This window comes from Terrapene carolina, unplaced genomic scaffold, assembly GCF_002925995.2.
Source record: "Terrapene carolina triunguis isolate 2854851 unplaced genomic scaffold, T_m_triunguis-2.0 Scaffold247, whole genome shotgun sequence".
Taxonomy (NCBI): Eukaryota; Metazoa; Chordata; order Testudines; family Emydidae; genus Terrapene; species Terrapene triunguis.
Window position 1 is genome coordinate 12635209 of NW_020664598.1, and position 16058 is coordinate 12651266.

Here is a 16058-nt window from a genome sequence, read left to right on the forward strand (position 1 = left end):
AGCTATGGAGCGTCATGCTCTAAGTCATTAGTTGGAGTCCAGATCAAGTCAGTAGTGACCAAAAAGTCATCATGATCTGATGGCTGTTCAGTCATGCACTCCTGTGGAATGAGTTGATGGTCTTAATTCTCTTCCCAGTGACATGTCTATGTCAAACATGCCAACTGTATATTTCTAGCTTGCACATGTCACTGGAAACACCACATGAACCGCATCTCTTGAGTTTGAGGGTTGCATTTTAAGTAGTCTACCTTCCACAAGAACCAATATAGGGAAGATATCTCCCTGAGTAGAGCTAACAGATCAAAGAGTACCTTGTACCCTATGTCAGGCAGTGCCGATTGGTCCCAGTTTGGAGGAAACAGATGAAGTGGATAAGTAGTTTCCAATTGGCTGTTTGCAAACAAAAGAAATGAACAGCAGTGAGCCTACGGCACTTCCACACTGATTATCCTACCCTGGAGCGTCAATCAGCTCTAAACGCTGTCTTGGAGACACAAGCCACAGGAACTATTTTATCTTGGTAATACTAGTTGCCAATTCATGCATATTACAGTGACTGGCTATAATAGGAACAAGAGGTAACTTGTTGCCAGAGAGAATAAAGGGTACCGTAAGAGTCAGGCAGCACAATTAAGAGGAGGTAGAATGGGTAGGAAAGCTGTTGAAACTTAATCTTAAGGACACTTCACATAATGCTTCCAGAGCGAGTTCCAATAGCTGCTTGAACCCCTGGGAAATTAGGATGTTACCCCTTTCTCTTTGCCTGGGCTATGCACACACAAAGTAGCATGCCAGATCAGATTAGTGGTCTGTCTAGCCCACTATCCTGTACCAGACCCTTCAGAAGGAGGCACAAGAAACTGAAGTGGATAGTTATAGCATAACAAGTCCATAAGGAATGTTTATTCTAACCTCCATCAGATAGTTGTGAAACTCTCCTGATTCAGGGTGTTAAATAGTCCTTCCAAAATACAATGATTTTATGTTCGATAATATGACTGTGGCTATTCTTATCCATATAAATCCTTTTTTAAAATCCTGCTGAACTCTTGGCTGCAAAGATATCCTGTGGCAATGAGTTCCAGAAGCTGTTTTGTGTAAAGAGAAAAGAAGCACCGTAACACTTGTTCTCCCAGCTGGGATCCGAAATTTTGTTGAACCAATCATACTTTAAATTCCCTCTCCCTAACTTTATTGAGCCATATGCTGGAACTTCCTCAAATTAACTGAAGTTCCTTAAATCCGCGTGTATGATTCGCTTTAAGGAAACCTTTCTGCACATCACAGCATCCCTGGGCCTCCAGGGACAGCATTATCTGGCTCCATCCTAGCTCTCCAGAGTGGCATTCCCTAGCTCCTATTTTTTGTATGAAGGAAATAATTTTATTCCTTTGGTCACATACATTAAAGAACAAATAGATGCTTTCTCAAGCAACAGAGAGATAGTGTTACCAATAGTCGCAAAGAGTACACAACTCCTCCAGCTATCTGCAAGCCATCAGTCGCCACAGAGTGCTATCAAAGCCTACATCCTGGAGGTGCTGGGGAACCTACACTCACCATCACATCCACAACACAGCCTGGCATTAACCCAAACTATCGTATGCCAGAGGCTTCCCTATGAACTGACACTCCGTGTAAGGCACTGTTTGGCAATAAAATGAAAAAGTAAGTAGTGAACACACTCGCCAGTACCTTCTCTCACTCTTGTCTCCGCCACCGAAGAACACAAACTTTGGCCACCTACAGACTTTTCTCCGAGTTTGATAGTGCAAGTTTATCTGGACCATATCTTGAAAGAAAGAAAAAATTTAACATGGCAGGAGTTAAAGAAACTTCACTCCCCGAGAACTCTGTTTATTTAAATAAAGATATAGTACAGCTATGTATTGCTCCTACCCTGGCCTTCAATGCTTCACAGGTTGGGGTCACTCTTTCACCTGTCCTACTCCTACTTGAAGCCCTTTTTGTTATTCTGACCCATTTCCAGTTCTTCTATCTCACTGTCATTAGGACTTTATGGGGGAAATCTGACTAGATGTAGTCCTATATCACCATCATCAGTTTTCCTGCAATTCCTCTTACCAGCTAGGTTTCTGCTTATGGAATTATACGGACTAAAAGAGGAAGACACATTAGGTCATCTAGCTAGTGCATTCTTCCTGGCAGTATGGGATTGCTCCTTAGGGTTTAAACAAAAGCTTCCCCCTTGTTTGCTGGTTTTTTGATCCTGTACTGATCTCACAGATAAAGCATTATAACACCACTACCACCTTTGTAGTGAAACACAGACTATGTCACTTGTGGTGTTCTATGTGCACATGCATTTTTGGGAGCCACACACCCTTTTTTTATTCATATGTCAGATACCAAATACTTTTGAGACATTGGAAAGCCAGTTGAACTTTTAATTTATTTCACAGTATTATATCTATGTCACAAACAAAAACTGCTGAGCTTGAATTGATTTGCAAATTAGATACCATTAACTCTGGCTTGAATAGAGACTGGGAATGGCTGAGTCATTACACTACTTGAATCGATTTCCTTATGATAACTATCCTTAACCTCTTGTTAACTGTCTGTAATTGACCATCTTGATTATCACTACAAAAGTTTTTTTCCTACTGATAATAGGTCATCTTAATTAATTAGCCTCTTAGAGCTGGTATGGCATTTTCTCTGCATGTGTGTGTGTGTGTGTATATATATATATATATACATACACACACACACACACACACACACACTCTTATTATATGTTCCATTCTATGCATCTGATGAAGTGGGCTGTAGCCCACGAAAGCTTATGCTCAAATAAATTTGTTAGTCTCTAAGGTGCCACAAGTACTCCTGTTCTTTTTACAAACACAAAGATCTCTCTGGATTTACTGTTCATTTTCACCTTAGTCCAAGCAACTGGCTCCTACCCTGGCTGCATCCTTTATGCCTTCCCTCACCATAATGAGTCTGCAAGACTATCCACTGGTCTTCGCATCTTCACCATGTTTTAAGGTTCAGTTCTCCTCTTTTACTTTTCCCTTTGTTCTTGCATGAGAGTAGCTGTCCCAGAGTTCATAGAGAGTTCACTCACTAGTCTATTTGTCAGCAGAGAACATCTGGAGAGACTTTGCACGAAGGAAGCTATGTTTAAGTCAATCATGTTGTAATGTGTTAAACTTTAAACAAGCAGGTACCTTACCTTGAAAGTTTATCTCATACTGCTGAGAACCAGCTTGAAACAATACAGTGCCTTTTCGGTCCGCTAGAAATGCCACCTCCAGATCTGCAGAAGTTACCGTGGCAGCACAATAATTTGCATACTATAGAATGAGAGCATGGGAAAATTACAAATGGACCTTTGGCTTCAATGGCATTGTATGCATGTAACAGAGCAGAGGTTAGCCTATAATCTATTCATTTTTATTAAGTCAATGATAGTGTTAAATTAGGTCAGTTTGGCATGCTTCCTCCTACCATTGGAAGAAGAGTATTTAGCTCTGCTCAATGACTATTAGTCTGGTTTAATGTTGAGTTAGTCCACAAGAGATGGAAAGGATTTACTCAAGAGGAGCCAAATAGGACTCACTCAAAGAGGCATCAGCTGAAGATCTGTTACAAATTTTGATTGAAACGGTGCTTGCAAATGCCAACACTATTCCTGAGAAACACCATTAAACTCTCCCTTTCTTTGGTCCTGCACAGAGTTCCAATAGGACCAGCTATAAGTCCACTGTGACAGATTAGTGGATATAGCACAGCTATAGATCCACCATGTTCAGAGGAGATTGAAAGCACTTTATAGAAAAAAGGGCAGTTGGGCTACAAGCCTTAGGATTTGCATAGAGCTACAGTGCAAAGCAAAGGTGAAAGGATACGAGAAGGCAGGATCTTTTCTGAATGCAGTAACTGGAAATGGGGCTGTGTAACAGAAAATACTAGAGCAGATCAAAAGATAATTTTCCAGAGGGAAGAAACCTTTCACAAAAATGGTTTGTTTGTTTTCCTTAATTTTCTGCAGAAGATTTCGACTTTTCAGCAAGGATTTTGATTCAAAGGGGCGTTGCTGTGCCTCCTGGGAGTTGTAGTTTGGGTGCCTTATACTCCCATTTTGTTGTATGGATTAGGCTGTCTGGCCAGACTACATCACTGGTGATGCCCCGTTCTCTCCTCTTTTGGTGGGGAGGAAGAGGCGCATCATAGGAGATGTAGTACATCCAGAAAGCCCAGCCCACAGTGAGAATGGGAACACTCAAACGATAACTCCCAAGGTGTCATTTTGAATCAAAGTGCAGTATTTTGGTTTTCATGCTTTCGGCTGTCTGTGAAATATCAACATTTTCCTTGGAAACCCAATACCTTTCATGGCACAATTTGTTTAGCTGAAAAACAGTTTTTGACCAAAATTATATGACCAGACCTAGACAAATACACCAATTTTTAGAGCTATTCCTCAGAAGCTTCTATGGAGTATTAATGAAATATTGAGGAACAACTAAAACACAGAGGCACACCTGAGAATACAGTAATACACCTGTGCACATAGAGAGCACTGAGAGAACATCTGTGTGACATCTAGAATGACTCAGTGTTGGGTGTCAGTCGAACACAAGCTCACCTGTTTCCCATATTCAATCCACTGCCCAGATCCATCCAACCAGTACCAGATGTATTCCATTCTGACAATAGATTGCAAATGCATGACAGATGGTGCAGAGAGATGTCAAAGTGGAGTAAAAGAGCAGATTGGCTTCAGGTAACTTCCTGAACTCTAATATTGAGAGAGAAATCCCAACTTAACACAAGCCTTAACAGAACTGTTCAGATGGTATCTTATCTTCTTTAAGCATTAGAACACTGGCCATTTCTGAGGTAAAAGCAAGGCTCATTGTATGCTTGGCAAGAGCTCTTTCAACAGCAATAGCAGAATCTGTGCGGTGCTTTAAAAAAAAAAAAAAAAAAGGGCTCTATTTAGACTGTGATGGATCTCTGCAGGAATCAGGTTGCAGACCTTTTCTGGGGGTGCCCTGCATGAGTATAGTGGTCAGTATATCCATGCAATGTAATGAGAATACTTATCCTCAGGAGTCCGCCTAAGGAAAAACTGGGTTAAGTCAAAGTACATCCCACAATAGTGGCTTGAGAATTCAGGTCCAGTGATTTGTCTCCTCTCTCTCTCTCTCTCTCTCAAAGTGCCCACTAAGCCAGTTAAGAGTACAGGATTCCACCGAACAAAGGAAGTGTTGTCTATGCATTTATAGGTCCAAAATGTATTTTGGGAGAAAGCCGGTTTGGCGGGGGTAGGGGTGGTACAGGGTGGCAGGGTTAGGCTTAATCCATTCCATAAAGACCAGCTCTGCAGTCTGGATTTGAATCAGACTTCCACAAAGTTCAGGCATGTTTGGCTCCAGGGTTTTGGTTTGGGCCCATATCTCGAGGCTAGTAGCAGATGGCCAATGATGAGCAACATGGCTATCCATCAGCCAAATATTAATAATCCTAGTATTTGGAGAATATGGGGTGTTGTGTTTTGGTTTTTTGCCTTTTTTTTTTTAAACTTGACCATCTCAATTTTCAACTCCAAACAATATCCTCTCTGTACTTTAGCGCCTTGCTATCCCGTGTACAACTTTTCCTTATAACTAGTTGCACACACATTCAAGAAGTGCCCATCTGCTTAGAATGCAAGTTTACAAGAGGCGGTGGCTGAGATTTTTCAAAGCTGCCTAACAAGTCTGCATACCCAATTCCAGGAGGGTTTGGCAGGAGCGCTGCCAGCTTTTCTGCCGCCCTAGGCGGCGGAAGGTCCCGCCGCCGAAATACCGCCGCGGTCACTGCCCCCCAAATCGTAGCGCTCTAGGCGGCCGCCTAGGTTGCCTAATGGGTTGCGCCGGCCCTGGGGTTTGGGCCTCCAAATCTCTTAGTAGGCTTTGAAAATTCCACCAGACCTGCTTCTAGATCGGAAAAGAGCAACTTTCAAGACCCAAGTACCTGATTAACAAGAAGAAACCCAATCACTCAATTTAAAAAACATATTAAAAAAAAGCCTCGGGTCTAAGTTTATCCGAGTACAAAGATTAGAGCACAAAGGTCAGTCTGAGTAATTCCAGGAACTAAAAGGCCTGTGGAATGATCAGAGTTCTCGTCTTTTGATTGCCTTGACAAAATCCTTTATTCAGATTCTTTCCCCTGCACTGTTATTCCTCCTTAATCCATAGTAATATGTGCAAGGCCCATTCCTATAAAGATGAGCCTTGTTTGTTCTCATTCAAATCCCACTGCAGGGGAGTTGCTAGGCTTATATTCGCACCGGTTTCTTTTTCAAAGCCTTCAAGGGTGGCACTTGTGCACGCCTTTTATTTTCACTTTCCAAAGTTGTGCCTGTCACTAAAGTTTCTCAGATCTTTAACTTACTATAAGATCATGCCAAAATTGACAGTTTTAAATGGTTTTTTTTTAAGCTCATAAAAATACCTCTCATTTTGGGGACACTTCAATGGATAGACATCCCTCACCTTGTAGTAGAGCCTACAAGCAGCCAAACAGAGGGGTCTTCTTAAATCAGAAAGCCAAGTTCTCCCTTAAATATAGTAGTTTTTATGCTATCATAGATTGTGCACATCAAAAGCAATCTTACAGTACATTTCTTACTGACAGTAGATTTCAGATAGAGGAGTGAGAAGCAAGCAATTAAGGAAAATACAGTTTCTTAACAGACACCTCATTATGTTACTCACTGCAAGCAGGCATTCTTCCCAAACTACATTTAAAACAAAATCCACATGCTGTCTAAACACACTCACTCCCCCTCTCCCTGGATTGGCTTTACTAACAAAGCCCAGAATAAGCTATTTTCTCCAGAATTGGGTGTTCATAGGGTTCTTACCTAAGGACTATCCTGCCACAATCCTCTACAGGCAGGGAGCCCCTCCCACCACCCTTATACACAGGTGGGGTAGTTAGTCACCTGCCTCTGAGTCAGAAGAACCCACTTAACCCCTTCTCAGCAGAATTAAGACCTGCAGCCTGGGAAAGATGTTTCAGAAAAACACTGACATTTTGTTACACACAATCTAACTACATCTCTGCATGCTGTTGCCTTTTCTCAAGTATTTCCCTTTCTGAGGTGCTAGGCTATCCTTTATATTTAAAGTAGTACTCCTTAGAAAACTGAAGCCAATAACATTTCCTTGCAGTTACTGTCACACACAGTAACACTCTGGTGTTAGAAGGAAGTGCAGATGGGACAGATGGCTTTGGCAGGTATGCTGATTCCAGTCTCCATGCATAAGTCAGTCTTTTTACCTTTATTATTGGATTCCTGTATCTCCTACAATGTGCTCGAACTATAAAAAGAGGCTCAGACCCTGCTTGCTGTCTGTGGACTGCTTGCCACCCTGCAAGGAGAGTGAGAGCAGTCCAGGGCTTTGTAGCATCTTCTGATTCTTTTAACACTTTCTTTGTTTCTGTTACTTGCCCCAATTTTGTGGCATGTTGTCTTAACCATTTAACAGCCATGGTTATAGTTTGCAATATTTTACATTTCAAGGCTACAGTTTCTGCCCTAGCCTTACAAATTTCATTCCATGTTTCTTCCCCGCTATATTTTTAAAATTCATATGGACCTCTTTTGCTAGCAACCCAGCGGGTCCACGAGTTATCAAACTCTGTGGGGATTTGAAGGGAGGGGATAACAGGGTTCCCTAGCTCGTGGTTTTCTGTCATGTTAGATCGCGATTCCTACAGTGGACAGCTCGCTTACTCACCAGATCAGCGGTCGAGGTCACCAATGTCATCAGACGTCACCGGTGTGGTGCTCTGCTCTGCTCTGTTCAATGTTGATAACAGTCGGCTGCGTGCGTGCGTTCCCTCTGTGCGCTGACCTGGCTCTGCATGGATAGCGGACACCGCAGACCCCAAGAGAACCCCCAGTGACCACAATCTCAGATAAGGTACGAAGGCACCCAGCCAGGTTTATTATCAAACGAAGCACAGTAATAGTTTCCCGCAGACTCTACAGGACATACTACGAATATGTGCCCCCTGCCAATGGACCGGCTCAGTCAGTGGCGGGACTCTCCACTGCCCCCTAGGCCGGACAAAGACAGCTCCTCAGGGGTACACTTTTATACACAGGTACAAACAAGTTACACATCATTCCCGACGTATTGAGGTACAACCCCTCTACATGTTAGGGTGCCGCCTCTCACCTTGTACATGTTGGTTCCAACAAAAACAACTCTATCATATTACCCTCCTGCCCGTCTTTAGGATGGGTCAGCCTTTTCCTTGTTATCTATCTGGAATGTGCTCGTGCTGGAGTGTTCTGGTACCATCCTGGCATGTTTACATCACTTGTGCCCAGTACCTTTTAGATATGTGTGTTTTTGCAGCATCAGCCCTCTTCATGCCAGATTCTGTGAGCAGGGCCTGCCTCTTGCTCACAGCTTAACTTTGCTTTATGTTAGCAAAGTCTTGACCATTACTTTAGTTCAGGCCTTAAGTTTCATACCAGGTCTCTGATACAAGGACTTACGTTCCAGGACCTCATCTTACAACAACTGGATTCATAAAATATGTTTTAGAATTTGTTCTGTTGGCTTGATTTTGGTCTCTCTTTCTTCCTGGGATGAATAGTTCCCTCACTGTGTTTTCTCTAAATTAAAATCTTTGTTTCTGCTTGTTTCGGTCTAACTCCATCCTTCTGTTCTCTATTACAGCTTTTCCCTCCTGGGGGTATGTGCTGTCTTTTGAGTTCACTTTTGTTCCCCTTTCGCTGGGCTCAATCCACCTCACTAGGAGTTAGACTGAGTAAAGACCTCCAGAATTTAGCCTACCTTAATTATAGCTCTTTATCTAGTGCCCTGTGTATTTTTTATTCCTTTACCTTGAGGTTTAAGCCCACACCAGACCAGCTTTCCCCACTGCATCCCCCATTCCTTCCAACACTGCCCTCTCCACAATAGTGTGGATCTCCTGAATATTTTACCTCCATGAAGGGAAGAGAGGGGCTGAACAGGATGCAGCCGGTGGTTGTAAAGTTGCTGGGACGGCAGCTATGAATCCTTTTACTTCCCTTCCCTTGCTGTCTGCTCAACACACCTCCCATCAGAGCACCAATTTAGATTCCCTTCCTGTACCTACCAAGGGAATCGCAGGGTAGGAAAGAGAGAGGATTCTAATCCAGGGATACCATAAATGGCACTAGAAAAGGTTCAGAAAAGGGCAACTAAAATGATTAGGGGTTTGGAACGGGTCCCATATGAGGAGAGATTAAAGAGGCTAGGACTCTTCAGCTTGGAAAAGAGGAGACTAAGGGGGGATATGATAGAGGTATATAAAATCATGAGTGATGTGGAGAAAGTGGATAAGGAAAAGTTATTTACTTATTCCCATAATACAAGAACTAGGGGTCACCAAATGAAATTAATAGGCAGCAGGTTTAAAACAAATACAAGGAAGTTCTTCTTCACACAGCACACAGTCAACTTGAGGAACTCCTTACCTGAGGAGGTTGTGAAGGCTAGGACTATAACAGCGTTTAAAAGAGAACTAGATAAATTCATGGTGGTTAAGTCCATTAATGGCTGTTAGCCAAGATGGGTAAGGAATGGTGTCCCTAGCCTCTGTTTGTCAGAGGATGGAGATGGATGGCAGGAGAGAGATCACTTGATCATTGCCTGTTGGTCCACTCCCTCTGGGGCACCTGGCATTGGCCACTGTCGGTAGACAGGATACTGGGCTAGATGGACCTTTGGTCTGACCCAGTATGGCCGTTCTTATGTTCTCATGTTCTTATGTAAATCATGGGAAACCTGAAAATTCTGACTGTGGCTCTTATCCAGAGTAAAGACGGGGCCAACTTCGGCTTTAGGGAACACTCCCTCATTTGGCTCAGAGTGTTGAGACTGCAACCACAATCACTTAACTTTCTTTTTTTTCCCAAATATCATGGATTGCAAGTGAGATGCAAAATTGTCAGTACTAAGCCTGAAGCCCTCTGTGTATCCATGGAACAGGTACAACCAGCAAGTTTCTCTAAAGACAGTACGGTGATACAGAGGCCCATTGGTGGTTCTGTGCCAGTGACTCTTGTCATGCCTGACCTACTACATCTCACATACTGTTGTCATAATCTGTATCTAAAAGGTGTCATGTAGGGTATCAGATACAAACAGGTAACACCCTGGTCCAAACAATCATTGCATGATGTATGTAGGTGTGTGTCCAAGGAGTTACGGGCTAGAAGTAGGTGCTTAAAATCTGTTTGGCAAGAAATGTATAAGCCCAGTCTGCCCTAGGCAAAGGAATGTATATTTGCTTGTCTGACCTGCCTGGTCATCAGGCACAGATAATGAAGGCACATTTACATGCAAGATGAACAAAGCCATCAGGACAGCAAGTGGGGAAAGATGACCACAATCTCCACAGGGTGTGGAGACTGCCCGGTCTCCACCCCCCCCCACCCCACAAGGCTTCTTGCCTCTTGAAGCACAGTCAGTGAAATATGGGAAGAAATAAGGAGAGAGGAAAAAAGCCATTTTGGGATCCTTTTACCTGAAGATTCAAAGAAACTGAGCACTTTGGACTCCGTACAGGATCCTGGCCAGAAAGGCTGCTCAGCGATTGCTGGAAAAGAGAGTCACTGAGAAACACAGCTTTTCAGAACAACAGACTCCAGCAGAGGTGAAAGTAAGCCGCTATGGGCCAGTACGGCGTACCAGTAAAAAGTGGCCGCCAGTACCAGCCCGTGCAGCTGACTTTAAAGTGCTGCCGTGGCAAAGGACCCTGCTTAAAGTGCTGCCGTGGCAGCGCTTTAACATCATTGCCCCTTTTGCCACCCCCCAGCCGCTGATGGGAGCGAGGGCAAAAGGAGCAGCTGCCCCGGGGCCAGCGATTTAAAAGGGCCCAGGGCTCTGACCGCCACTGCCACTATTGCTACCCACGGGGACCAGGCAGCATGGAAGGACTGGCTGGGGGGACGCTGACCCCCCCAACTCCTGCCCCTTCCACCTGAGACGCCGGCCCCCATACCAGTAAGTCTTTGGCGTTACTTTCACCCCTGGACTCCAGTTTGTTAAATCAGGTTTTAATTTTAGGAGTGTATTTTTGCTTTTGTTTGCGTGTAACCCTTTCTATCTTTAATCCCTTTACTTGATATCACTTAAATCCATGCCTTTTTGATGAATAAGCTTCCTTTATTTTTAATATCAACTAACACTGTGCAGTGATTGAAATAAGAATGTTGTTAAACCACAGTTAAATTAATGAGCTGCTGTTTATTGTCTCTTTAAAGGGGCAGCAAACTTCTGTGAGTGTTCCAGGACAGGGCTGGACACTACAGGGCTGATGGTGTGGGGGAAATTCAGGACTGGGGGATGTTGGGGATCACTCTGCAGAAAGTCACTGGGCGGTGGAAGCCAGGGTGTGACCCATATGCCTTTCTGCTGGCTGTTGGTGTCAGAGCTGTGAGTCACAGCAGCATAGCATTTAAGGCATCCAGAGCTTCAGGGCAGGTGATAATGCAACCCTTCCTGCACTGGCTTGAAGCCCAAAGCATCACAATTACCTCCCATCAGAGTGCCACAGTCCTAACTTACAAAACCATCTGCTGTGGTGGCAGGATAATTGTGACACCGAGCCCCCCGCCCCCATCTTCACACCCTATGCACTATTGCAATAATCTTCTACAAACTAAGCCTTGTGAGGTATCATTTAATAACTAATAGCTCACTGAGCATGGATATATGCTGGAATTATAACTAAAGCGTGTTGAAACCAAGCATGCCAGCTCTGCACTCTACAATGGAATGTGTTTTCCCCAACTGGGAGTTACCTCCAAAGTACTTTGAAAGGCAGAGAATGTATTTACAAAGCACATAAACAGACCCATCAAGCTAGTGAAGGGTAGAGGCAAATCTCACGCTGACAAACAGAGAAGAAGACAGCATAGAATCTACACCCAGCAGGAGAGAGAAGCTTGGTCTGGGTTTTACTTTTCAAAGCATACACTGCAAAGGTTTACCTAGGAAGACAAGGGAAACCAGGTCCTTATGCTTTTGTGGAAGGTCCTGAGAGAAACCATCTCGAACAACACCTCTCTCTTTCTAGATTAAGTTTTAGATGCATGTTTTCACATTTATTTGCTTGTAACCTTTTCCAACATTATTCCTTTTACTTGGCATCACTTCACTTATGGCCTATTGTTAATTAATTTGTTTTATTTTAACTATAAACCAACTCAGTGCAGTGTTAAAATGAAAGCATCTATTAACCCCCCATTACGCTAATAAGCTGGAGCATTTGGGGCTTTTCAAGAAGAAACAGAGGCAAGGCATGAGGGGTGCATGGGGGAGGGGTCGCATGCCCCCCCCCAGATTTCTGTCAGGGTTTGCCAGCCTGCTCAGTCACCTGGTGCAGCTGGAACTCCTCCCTGCACGGCAGCTACTGGAGCTGGCAAGCTGCGCCCCCCAGGGAGAAGCAGGAACAACAGCTGAGAGCTGCAGGGAGGGGGCGCTGCTTTCTGAAAGGGGAGACTGAGGGGAAGGGGGTCCTGCCTGTGTGTGTGGGGGACGTGACTCTAGCTATTCCGGGGGCAGCTGAACCTTTAAATTGTGTCCCGGCACTATCAGCAGGTCTGGGTCATCTCTGAGAACAAGTGAACCTTATTATTTCTCTGAACTGTCAAGGAGATGGCTGGACATTACAGAGCACACGATATTGGGAAAATTCAGCACGGGGAGTGTGTTGCAGTCACCGTTCTGGTTGTAACCAAGGCTGGTGGCAGCCAGAGTGGGGCTGTAAGACAGGCTGCTGGGGTCAGAGCTGCTGATCCAGCGCTGTCTAGCACACAGACACATAGGCTGTGACCAGCGGCGGCTCTAGCTTTTTTGCCGCCCCAAGCACAGTCTGACTTTCTGGGAACACTAGTTTGTGTTATGAATGCATCTTTTGGGCACAGTCTGAAAAAGCCAATATAAGGATCACTAATTTACAAGGCACGTCAGTGTACAGACTTTTCTAGTTCATCTCCATCTAGCCTTTTCCAGGTTTCTCATGACCTTTCAACAAGGACAAGTGCAGAGTCCTGCATTTAGGACGGAAGAATCCTATGCACTGCTACAGACTAAGGACCGAATGGCTAGGAAGCAGTTCTGCAGAAAAGGACGTAGGGGTTACAGTGGATGAGAAGCTGGATATGAGTCAACAGTGTGCCCTTGTTGTCAAGAAGGCTAACGGCATTTCGGGCTGTATAAGTAGGGGCATTGCCAGCAGATCGAGGGACGTGATTGTTCCCCTCTATTCAACATTGGTGAGGCCTCATCTGGAGTACTGTGTCCAGTTTTGGGCCCCACACTACAAGAAGGATGTGGAAAAATTGGAAAGAGTCCAGCAGAGGGCAACAAAAATGATTAGGGGGCTGGAGCACATGACTTATGAGGAGAGGCTGAGGGAACTGGGACTGTTTAGTCTGCAGAAGAGAAGAATCATAGAATCATAGAATATCAGGACTGGAAGGGACCTCTGGAGGTCATCTAGTCCAACCCCCTGCTCAAAGCAGGACCAATCCCCAAACAGATTTTTACCCCAGATCCCTAAATGGCCCCCCTCAAGGATTGAACTCACAACCCTGGGTTTAGCAGGCCAATGCTCAAACCACTGAGCTATCCCTCCCCCCCCCCTGAATGAGGGGGGATTTGATAGGTGCTTTCAACTACCTGAAAGGGGGGTCCAAAGAGGATGGATCTAGACTGTTCTCAGTGGTACCAGATGACAGAACAAGGAGTAATGGTCTCAAGTTGCAGCGGGCGAGGTTTAAGTTGGATATTAGGAAAAACTTTTTCACTAGGAGGGTGGTGAAGCACTGGAATGGGTTACCTAGGGAGGTGGTGGAATCTCCTTCCTTAGCGTTTTTTAAGGTCAGGCTTGACAAAGCCCTGGCTAGGATGATTTAGTTGGGAATTGGTCCTGCTTTGAGCAGAGGGTTGGACTAGATGACCTCCTGAGGTCCCTTCCAACTCTGATATTCTATGATTCTATGATTCCCATAGCACTGCTCAATCACTTCTTTGGTTTCCCAAACTCTAGCTTTTTATTTAACCCATGAGCTATGACGTGTCAGATGCTGCAATGTTATTGTAGGTGAGTTGGTCCCAGGATATGAGAGAGACATGGTGGATGAGGTAATATCTTTTATTGGACCAACTTCTGTTGGTGAGAGAGACAAGCTTTCTAGCCACACTGAGCTCTTCTTCCGGTGACAGGTCTGGGAAACGTACTTAGAGTGCCACAGCTAAATACAAGATAGAACAGATTGTTTAGCATAAGTACAAAAACAACAAGGAGTCTGGTGGCACCTTAAAGACTAACAGATTTATTTGGGCATAAGCTTTCGTGGGTAAAAACCTCACTTCTTCAGATGCATAAGTAGTTAACACATGTTTCAAGGGACAATTCAAGGTGAAGTAGCCAGTTAACACCCCTCCAGTCATAGGGAGGAAAAGGGGGCGGGGGGGAAGAAGCAACTGGGAATTGGAGGAGGTTGTTAGTGGGTTACAGATTGCTGTAATAAGCTATAAATCCAGTGTCCTTATTAAAACCATGATTTTTAGTGTCTAGCAAAGTTATGAATTTAAGCTCCTGGGCTCATGTTTTGAAAGGCTGCCTTTGAGGCTGAGGACGGATAGGTCAGACATAGAGTGATGACATTTAGTGCCCTGGATGAGGTACACCACATGTGTAGGAGCGATGGATCTTGAAAGGTGCGTTGTGGGGGTGTTGATCATTGTAGCAGTGGAGATATGTTTGTAGATTTTGCATCTGTTGTTCTGGCAGGGTCTGGTGCTGCTTTGAGTTGGTGTGTCCTGGTCTGTGGGGAAACCTGTGAGGAAGAGCTCCGTGTAAGCTTGAAAGCTTTTCTCTCACCAACAGAATTTGGTCCAATAAAAGATAGAAACACAAAGCTGGTGAGGTAATAAGATGCTGCAGCCTCATTTTCAAAAAGTGAAGCTACTGGCAAAAGATTCTCCTGAACTGAGACCAAGAGCAACAGTTAGGTACCAGGTGTCAATTCTAGCAATTCTGACTCGATGGAAAAGTTCTTTAAGTCCTTGCCAGGAACAGCCCAACTCACTTTCTAAAACAAGCAAGTGGCCACGAATTGAAATCACTGAGCTCATCCAATACTGGTGTTTATTTTCTGTTGAACATTAAGTGATTTGATGCTTTTCATCAAAACAGAAGCCTCCATCCTGCCATAAGATCGATGGTGATAGACCTTTGCACCCATTGATTTCTAGTGTCAACAGTGCACAGAGACTGCCACTATTTTAAAATTTTCAGTGTATAAAACAGCTACTTGAACTATTTTCTTTTGTAATGCAGCAGGTAAGGACCGATAACCTGCCTCATATGTTGTAGGAGAATTTCTGGAGCACTATCAGACTGTTAGCCATTGAATTGAAATGGGGTTTTCCTTTATTTAGCAACTAATTTATCATCTGTAAATGATGTTCCGTAAGAAGAAACTTGACCTAAACACACAAGATGTGCCTATTTCACACATTCTTCGTTAGGTATGAAACTCCGTTCTTGTTCATTTTTCCCTATAATGGGGAAAAAGTTTTATTTCATCCACTTAGGGATTCCTCTGTATGGGGGAGGTGGAGCTGCTCTGTCGTAGTTTAGGAGTGTTGACCTGGTTATTGGGATAGTTACTGTATGAATGTTGGTTTAGTTTAATAGCAGGCTGTTGGGAAAACAGGCAGGAAGCAGAGCAATGGCTCAAAAGCCACCATCTACCAACACTTACAGGACAATACAAGAGTCATTCACTCTGATGTTCTACCTCTGCCCCCATCCTGAGCTCAGCAGATCTACTTTGTCAAGGAGGAGTTCAAATCTGTGAACAAAGGAGAAGACCTGACTGGATTTAAAAGGAGACTCCCCCCATGGAGAGAGAGAGTTAATGGGACCCAGACTCAGACTGACACCCAGACGCCGGAGGCTAAGGGTGACTGGGAAAGTGAGGCCTGCATAGGGTCCCTACCAGGGCC

General features: G+C 44.2%; 1 protein-coding gene and 1 long non-coding RNA gene across 8 annotated transcripts in view; both read right to left on the reverse strand.

Annotated features, from left to right (window-relative positions):
• Positions 1-314: 314 nt before the first annotated feature.
• LOC113407726 lies at positions 315-1779 on the reverse strand. The gene is made up of 3 exons (XR_003370080.1): positions 1699-1779; positions 916-1091; positions 315-393 (listed from the first exon to the last, which is right to left on the reverse strand). It is a non-coding gene; the product is annotated as an uncharacterized LOC113407726 (long non-coding RNA).
• A 1463-nt stretch (positions 1780-3242) lies between these two features.
• LOC112104704 (cystine/glutamate transporter-like) overlaps positions 3243-16058 on the reverse strand; it is a 43982-nt gene continuing 31166 nt past the window's right edge. For 3 of the 7 annotated variants that reach the window (XR_003370077.2, XR_003370076.2, XR_003370073.2), the window contains 2 exons: positions 4622-4774; positions 3243-3326 (listed from right to left, as the gene is read on the reverse strand). The gene's annotated coding sequence lies outside the window, so the exon portion shown is untranslated. The other 4 variants (XR_003370078.2, XR_003370072.2, XR_003370075.2 and 1 more) reach the window with 3 other exon arrangements.